General features: G+C 40.7%; 1 protein-coding gene across 1 annotated transcript in view; it reads left to right on the top strand.

The window, feature by feature from the left end:
* The first annotated feature begins 7,285 nt into the window (after positions 1-7,285).
* The window catches only part of dchs1b (dachsous cadherin-related 1b), a 77,004-nt gene continuing 75,287 nt past the window's right edge, over positions 7,286-9,002 (top strand). Inside the window, exon 1 of the mRNA XM_080508429.1 lies at positions 7,286-7,515. The gene's annotated coding sequence lies outside the window, so the exon portion shown is untranslated. The remainder of the gene's footprint in view (positions 7,516-9,002) is intronic.

The following is a 9,002-nucleotide window of genomic DNA, read 5'->3' as shown; positions in this document are numbered from 1 at the left end:
GCTTGTATTAGAAGCACATTGTGAGGTAGGGAAGCCTTTCAGCAGCTATTCACCAAGTGTAACGAACCAGTGTGAGATTATTAGGAGAAAGTACTCTAGCAGCTGTAGCTGGCAGTCCACATTGTTTCGGCACACATGAAGAATTTTTAGCAACACTGACATTTCAGCTCATTTTATTCCTATAAAGTTTGACTCCGTCAGTGCTGCCATGCAGAACTGTTTTTCTGTGACCACCATGCAGCTGATAAGGCACTCAAACACTCCATTTTCATAAATCCAGCTTCGCAAGCTCTTTTTTTGCCATTACAAAATATGACGTGAGCAGAAATGAGTTATTTCAAATCACTTTTTTTTGATACAGTGCTCCTATGTTTCATTGTTGCATGGTTAAACCCTTTATACGAGTAAGTGATTATATAACTTGTGCGTCCCTCTATGTCTTCTGGTGAAGAATAGTGTATTGATGGACATACAGAGACGAAAACAAATTCTGCTTATCATAATTGTTTTGTCGTGTGTGCCGATTAATACTGATTAACTATGACAAGTAACATTATCTATTTTTTTACAAGTTTAAAAAATCACATTGACTGTACACTTTTGTAAACACTATTACTAAGAACAGTAATCTTTCATGAAAGGCATGATAAGAGAGGCCATGACAAATGTTTTTTTAAAGTAAAAAAGGTAGAATTTGTGTAATTTTTGTTAGTATTAAACCACACTGAAAGAAATTTGAAGTATAAATGTCATGTCGCGGTGTATTTGTCTACTTTCTCAAAAGCTTAGAAAATCTCTTTCATCATCTGAAGGGTTAATTTTTTCAATGTACACATATTTCAGCAGATGCCCTATAAATGGTTAAAAGTATGTCTATCGGTATACAGCTAGATCCTGTCTTCACAGTCTAAACAATTTCAGGTCTTAGATCAAACCCATCCTGATTTAGTGTATCTGCCTGACTGGTGCATTTGCTCTGTAATAATAAAACATCCTGATATGGGGAGGAAGAAGGAGGAAGGAAGGTGTCACGGAGAGATGAATTGGTAAAGAGAGATACTGTAGATCCGGGTGCAGGCGAGGAGTCTTCTGGTATTGCATGAATGTGATGTACAAGTCATGCAAAAAAGGAGACTGCGGTAATGATCACAACAGAAGATAATAAAAGACAAGAAAAACATATACATTTCCCAAGGGATATCTAAAAGAAGCGAGTGCAAAAATCTTCTTACAACACAAAGAACCTTTGGATACATTATGACCTATAAATTTTCTTCGCTGCACTAAACATGGAAGCTGGTCACAGGACCTGCTCTGATATCAGTTTACATGTAAAGAGAGTGGCGGCCATTACAAGTGTGACATGAAACTTTCATGTGGTCAGAGACACTCAGGATTATTGTGTCAGGAAACATTGGTCACATTCCTAGTTTTGGTTCATGGTTCTAGCTTCATGGTTTATGGTTTGGGTCTGAACACACTTATGTTTATACGCCACACTTTCACATTTCTTGTTGTGTTTGGCTTTGCCACCCATTAACGTTCCTCTTATTTCAGGTGTTCCCTTGGTTGTGCCTCATTGTCTCCAAACGTGCACGTTGCTGGACTTTTAAAAGCAAGTTCATAACACCACATTTATGGGACCTTTAATTGAGCCATGTCGCACAGCCTGATAAGAAAGAAAGGTCATGTCAGCAAACTTGAATGTACAGCATATATATAAAAGTTTTTCAGCAAACGTTTAGCTGATGCTGGTTCAGGTGAAGTCTGCTAAGTCGGCTCCGAAGTTGTAGTCGTTCAGACACAGATGAATTTCTCCCTTCTTTCAACTGTGAGACACATTAAGGAGATGACGTAACTCAAGATAAGGCTGAAAAATAAAGCTCAGAATTAGCGGAAACCTGCACTAAGTGAGAAGAGGATTTAATGGTGGCTTTTAGAAGGAACTGCACTGTATATACTGCAGCAGGTATTTCAGGGGCGAGTAGTTGCCATGATGATATCACCACTGAAAACATTTCAGTTCAGACATAATTTCCTTTTGGATTTGGGCTTGTAACAATATGTGTGGCTTCAGTCTGTGGAGCTCTGAGGATTACCACTTTGAGCGTCCAATGACAAATCCCTTTTACTGCTGTCATTTATTGCATCTGTCCTCACCAACTCTTCTCGAAATAGTCCAAAAGCTGCAGACTTTCCACATAAAAGATAACACATAAACAAAACACAAGTAAATACAGTGAATCGGCTTTGTAGAATTCAAGAAGAGACCTCACACAACAAGAAATATGGTAACAACACACAACTAAAGAAAAAACATTGTTTTTGCCCTGCTGGCAGGACAAATGACAACTATTAACGATTTGCATTCAACACTCCACACTTCCCTGTATACTCGCTATTTCGTGACATCTGCAGAAATGAACAATGCAGTAGCTTTGAAGGACCTGCCAAAGTCACTGGGCCGGTGTGTGGTTGCATGGTACGAGGACTGGCCTCAGAGCAAAGTAAGCTATATAAATCTCTCCGAGAATACACTGCAGGCACAGATGAGGATAAATATGACTGGATTTGTTGCCAGTGAAAATGGAGGGTAATTGAGGAACCAAGAGTGAAAAATAAAAATGTGACTTTCGCATCGGCGTGCAAAGGGAAGCTGAACAAAGGGCACCCTTTATGTGTGGGTTGTTTTTAATGGTTCGCTTTTCAGGTTCCACAAACCTGTTGAAATTAAATTTCCTTACTTCAACAGCAACTGCAACTGCAACAAATACTATGATAAGCCCAACGAATTTACTACGTTATTACATTTCTAGCCTCTCGATCATACTGAGCCAGGGGGGAAAAAAATCCTCAAATCATTAAACATAATCTCACAAGTGAAGAGATTTCTTAACTAAAGGGTTATTATTTTTGCATTAAAGCTGTATACTCTAGTTTTTACTCTCAGTCTGTGCATTTTTTTTTGCACCACAAGGAGTGTTTTCACAGGCACTGGTATTAAAGGATCTAAATTGTAGTCTCGTGGTCTGGTTTGTTTTGCTCCATCTTGGCATTTTCAGTGGACCAGTGGTTTAACGAAAAGGCACGCTTGGACAGCTGTTGTGACAAAGTCGGTATCATGTGACAGAACTTCAAGACTTTTCACAACAATGCATTGTGCAAGGCAAAACGCACTCAAGGGACCAGTGTGGTGATATTTTTACCAGCTGGCAGCTCTCGCAGAGCTTATAGAACAGATAAGGAAGTCTAAACAGCATCAGGAGTCCCTTTGTAGAAAATATAGATGTTGGGTCTAACTCTGCTGCAAGGACATATTTACCAGTTAGATTGTGTGTTTACTTCTTTTATATGTTTTTGAAATGAACACGAATAAAAAAAAAAACACTTTTGTTTTGAAAGTGTATTAAGACCCGCTAAGATCCACACAATTACAATTCTGAAGTAGCCTGTTGTGAATCAAGGAAGCAAGAAGGAGTCACAGAGGTGTTTGTTGAATGAAGCCCCCACCAAAGGCATGCGTTGATCTTTTGGCCATGGGAAAGGAAGGTCTGACTAAATGGGCGCTCTTTCCTTTTTTGGCACCGAGTCACGGAGTGGAGCTGTGACCTCATCTCATCCTGCTACACAGGAAAGGTGGATCAGATAACTGTGGCTGACACCTGCACAGACACACCGTGGAACTCCACTCTCTGTCAGAGACAGACAGAATTAAGTGACAAATGTAATAAAGTTAATGTTTATAGCAGATATGAACTTTAGTGCCAGTAAATAATTGTACGTGGAAGAAAAAATAAAACAAAATGAGGTGGGAATAGGTACTCTACCCCCTTAAGTTACGCTTTTCCCTCATTTTTACTTGAGGTTGTAACAATAATCTTTTCCTCATTCAACGACTGTTTGTTCTGACTGTATGAATTCTGAATGAGGCCTGAAGCTGGGTAAGCTTTGGAAGTCCAGGAATTAGGTGGTAATGATTAATACTGCGGTTGGACATTGCTTCTTGCTCTTTTTGTAGTACATCTTCCAGAATTATTGCGCTACTGAACATTAAATTGATGTTTTGCTTGACATTCTTACAGGATATTCCAGAGAGTGGTGGTGGTCTCGGGTTTAGAGAAGTGGGCTTGTACATGGGGGGTGGCTTGTTTGAATCCAGCGGGAGATTTTGATAAGTAAAAGGTACCACACCTCTCCTTCTGGATGGCTTAAAAAACAGAGGACACATTAACTCTGTATACTTAACTAATTCAGGATTTCTTTTTCTTTTTCTTCCTCAGAATTCACTTTTTTTTTCTTGTTGTCTTATTGTTGCAATCTACTGGACATGCAAACATGTTCATTTGGACAATTTACCGCTTTGATGCACATCAGACACATCAGATCTGCAGTCAACTGTGTGCAAGTGTTTGTATAGGAGGGAGCGAGAAACTCGGCCAACAAGTCCAATTGCACAGCCAATATAGACAGGCCCCTCCATTAGCTCCTAACGATGCATTTCCAAATGACCACAAGACTACTAGCTGTAAGCTAACTATTGCCGTGCTTTTATTTGACTGTTAAACATTTTTAGCATGGGTCGTAGACCAGATAAGCAAAGTTAGGATGGAATATTAAATGTCCTTGAAGCAAAATTATTTTTATGAAGTTTTCCTGTGAATTCACTCTGTGTGTTGGTTTCGGTTCAGGTCAGAGCTGAATAAGAGGATGAAGACATCCTGGATGCAAGAAAAAAAAGGTTTTTTGAAACCCAGTGGTTTTCAATCAAATCACAAATGACATCAAATGGATGAATGTGTGTGGCATTGATCTCGTGCACCTGAAAGTGTCACTTCACAATCATCTGCTCTTGGGTTAAGCCATATATTTGTAACTGTGTAGTAGGTATTCACACAAGCTGAAATAGATTTGCACAACTGCCCAATGTTCACAAAGGAACATTTTTTTAAATAAAATAAAAAAGTATGCTCGACCAGGCTGCGAGGATATAGAAATGTTCAAGGACAAAGTAACAGACATTTCTATTCAGAGAAATGTGTTCATTTTTTCATCAGATGTCATTTAAAAAGCACTTACTTGGTCTAAAGTAATCCAAAGACTTTAGTCTTAAAAACTAACAGCCCTTTTCAAAGACAGCAAATATTTCTCGCAGCATATAAAATTCTGTCCTCGTAACTCACAGCCATCAGAGGAAAACAGCCATCAGCTCGTGGATCAGTTTCTATCTTGGCTATAAACTGGATCATTTCACGTTAACCCTTCGGTATGTTTGAAATGCAGGAGGATTTGGGGCTTTGGGTCTGCAGATGAGAATCAACTGGGGAGGAAAAGGGAAGGACTTAAAATTGCACTAGCTTATCTGATAATCCTAAATAAAAAAGGTAGTCTTGTTTTATTTAACAACAAAGATCAGCAATATTATAAATTATGTTAAGGCTTTATTAGAATATGCCATTGAACCAGGCAAAGTTGAATACAAGTATCTGTTCAGCTGCTTTCTTTCACTGGGGTCGCCACAGTAAGCTGTTATAACGTGCACCATGGACCTGGTTAGTTTTTATGCAGGAATTCCCTCCTTGCAAAGCCCCTGGTAGTATTTTATAATCAAAGTCAATTCGACACAACATGGTAATATTGACAAGATTTGTCTGTAAATGTGGAGTACATCATGAAATAGCTGAAACAAATGAAGGGTATACTACTACCTCAAAAGCACCTTCATTCAGAATAATTGACTAAACATCATCCTTGGCTCCTCTGAGACATAATGTAATTCTTTAATGGAGTACATAGAACCCGACGGTACTGCTGTGACTAATGTTTTAATTCCCAAGTGAGCGCTCTTACAATATGGGGAAACAGGGACACTGTATTTATTTCTGCTCCATACACCACTGCTGCCTGAATCAGCCAAAAAGCAAACAGTTTTTTGATGGAAAATGTGTTGAATAAGCCAGAAGATCCCTCTTTCAAACCATCATGTCATGGGTGAATTAAACATGCAGTGGTGAAAGTGTAAACGAGCCACTTCCCTTCACTGACTGCAACATATACACACTCATCCGGCATGTGGACCCTAAAAAGCAAGAGAGGATGGATTGATTGCTGTCCTTGTCCACTGACTCCAACGCCCAACGACAGCCTCCTTCCACGTGCTCACACATCCAGCCTCCAGACCTTCTCTCCCTCCTCCACATCTCCTCCCTCGCTCTACTTCAGTGATGCAGGTGGAGGCTTGACCTAAAATCTGGGGTGATGAATGACTCCCATCGTGCTGATCCAAGCAGTCCAAATGAGTGTGTGTGCGTGTGTGTGCTTGTGTAAGTAAACCCCAGTCTAGACGGATCTACTGCTTCCTGCAGAAATACATTGTTCAAAGCAATTAAAAAAGAAAAACAGAAACAAAACAATAAAACACGTTGATTATTGTCAGTAATCTTGAAAAGGTTGTGCATCCTGTATGAAAATAAATATAATCGACAATACATATTGTATATTGAGCAGCTGATTTTAGTTACTTATCTTACTCAGGTATTTTTTTTGTGCATTTGCATGCAGCATAGCGTCAAATAGTTGTTTTGTTTTTGTATATCCAAATGTAACAAATAAAGACAAGAATGAGAAATGGGCCAATCTAAGATAGTTACTATGGATGATGCAAAACAGATGCATCTCTGTTTCTATTAGTCTTTATGCATGGAAGCATTGGATGAAATAAAATTCAACATTCATTAATTTTCAGGCACTTGCATAAATAATGTCTGCTCCTTTGATGGCGCATCGCGCGCTCCTTTGTCTCAAACACTACTTCCACTAAATGGAGCTGGGGGGCACCAGAGCCTTCTTTCCAATCTCTCCCTGCTTTCTCCCTTCTCTTCTCCCCCTGTCCCTGCTTTTGTGTGGCTGGCTGCTACCCGAATAAATTAGCGATCCAAGTCGGTGAAGGAGGGAGGAAGGAGGAGGGGGGGAGCGCAGTGGAGAGAGGGGGCTGGGCCTGGTGGCGGAGGAGTCGGCTTTCAGTGTGTGGCGGTTGGAGGCGCACGGTGCCTCGGAGCGGCTCTTCCTCTGCTTGCGCACACACACACACCGTGTCTGAGTGACTGGCTTGGATGCTGAGGGAGGAGAAGAGAGAGGGGGAGAGACGCACGCCGGGCACAGCACCACAGACAGAGAAAGAAGCCGTGGGGCTACACATCCAGCTGTTCCCAGACGCGCTCACCTGACGCAAGGGACGGCGACGCACGAAGACCCGTCACACTGCTGTGGAGTAACCGGTCAGCCGGATTGGAAAATCTGTGGAAGTAGGATTTTTCTGGATATTATGTAAAAACAAAAAACAAAAAACAAAATCCTAAAAAGCCCAGTCCAGCTGGCCAGCACGGCTCCATTCAACATTTTGTCCTGGCGGATTGTCTGTCGTTTGGGGGGGATTGGAAAACCCGTTTGCATACTAATCAGGTTTTGGAAGGGATAACCGGAGCACACATCCAGAACAGCGGACCGGCTCCGATGCATGTAAGTGACAGCTCCTTTATTCTCATCTGCACTGATTAATTGAATTAGGTTGAAATCAAGGTGGGGGAAATTAGCTTTTGTTGGGTGGAGGCTTGTGGTTTTTCCCTAGCAGAGAGGGTGCACCCTCCATCTGCATCTGCACCTTGCATGCACGGCCAGGCTGCTGTGAGAGGGGGAGATTACACTGAAACCACTACTAAAAGTAGCACAAGATCTGCGGAGGGATGCAGTTTTGATTATTGATCACCATCCCGAAAAAGAGCAGGGTGGGAAAAGTGCTCCTCTTATATATATATATCTAATAAAAATAAAAAGGAGGTCAGTGTGGTAGCTACCCCAGGAGCTTCTTATACCTTATGGAACTATTTAATAACAGTAAGTCAGTGGTTTTCCAGGGTTGGCAACTTACAGTCACTGCACTTTTTAGTTTGGAGGCAGGACAGAACCACTTAATAGGAAACACCATGAAGTGAACAAAGTCGGCCAGCAATTGTTGATTTTTTATTTTTTTTTTCCTGGAGAGACTGACTGATGTGACAGTGCAGGCATGACTGCTAAGCATCACTACTGGAAAGAATGTGAAGTACTCTTATGAACCTTTGAACAAGTCACTGAAGCCAGCAGGGCCTGGAGTATAGTATGTCTTCTCTACATACAGTAGACTGTAGTGTACATTAACCATACAGACAACAAGAAGAAAGAGATGGGTGGGGGTTTTCTATCCAGTCAATAGATCTTGACATAATTGTACTTTTTTTCCAACTTAAAGTGTATTTATAGCAGCCATTTATGTCGGCCTATGTTTACTGGGCCAACAGCTAAAAATGGGAACCCAAAGGCATATTTAAGCACCACACCACAGCAGTTATTCTTGCCATATCTGGTGTCCGCTGAAATCTACAGCTCCTGGCTTTCTGCTACGAGGAGGGATACAGATCTGTGCATTATTACACTATCCACTTACATGGTCTTGTGTGCTTCAGCAATGCATACTGGCCTCAGCGTTCGCCTCTGGTCTGCAGAAAACCAGTAAGAATTTGGTTTCTCCACAGAGTGATGAGGCGTGCAACAAGACATTCTCTAACAGGAACCATATGGATATCTAGTTGGTGTGGCATGAACTGAGTACAACTTGAGTTTATACAAACAACTTTATAATTGTTCACATCAGCTACTTAAAAGGGAAAATCCCCTCTTTACAGAAGCAACATTTTTAACAATTGGTGATTTAAAATTTTTTTTTTTTTTTTTTTTTTTTACAACTTTATGTTTGAACTGATAGATAATCATGTTTTCTTTGTTTTCAAGTAGTAAAGTTAATGCAAGTTCGTCTTTTACTATACTTTCTAGATTGCATGATTCTAGTGTGTGGTCGATGCAGTTCCCACCTTGACCTCTCACTCCCATTTGAAAGGTGCTTCTATTCATCTTCATTTAGCCGATGTGAAGAATTGGTTTGTGGTTGCACATGCTTCTACTCCTGTGTG

This window comes from Blennius ocellaris, assembly GCF_963422515.1.
Source record: "Blennius ocellaris genome assembly, chromosome: 14".
In the NCBI taxonomy this organism is placed as follows: Eukaryota; Metazoa; Chordata; class Actinopteri; order Blenniiformes; family Blenniidae; genus Blennius; species Blennius ocellaris.
Note: the sequence above shows the minus strand (reverse complement) of the source record. Positions and strands in the feature narration are given on the sequence as shown.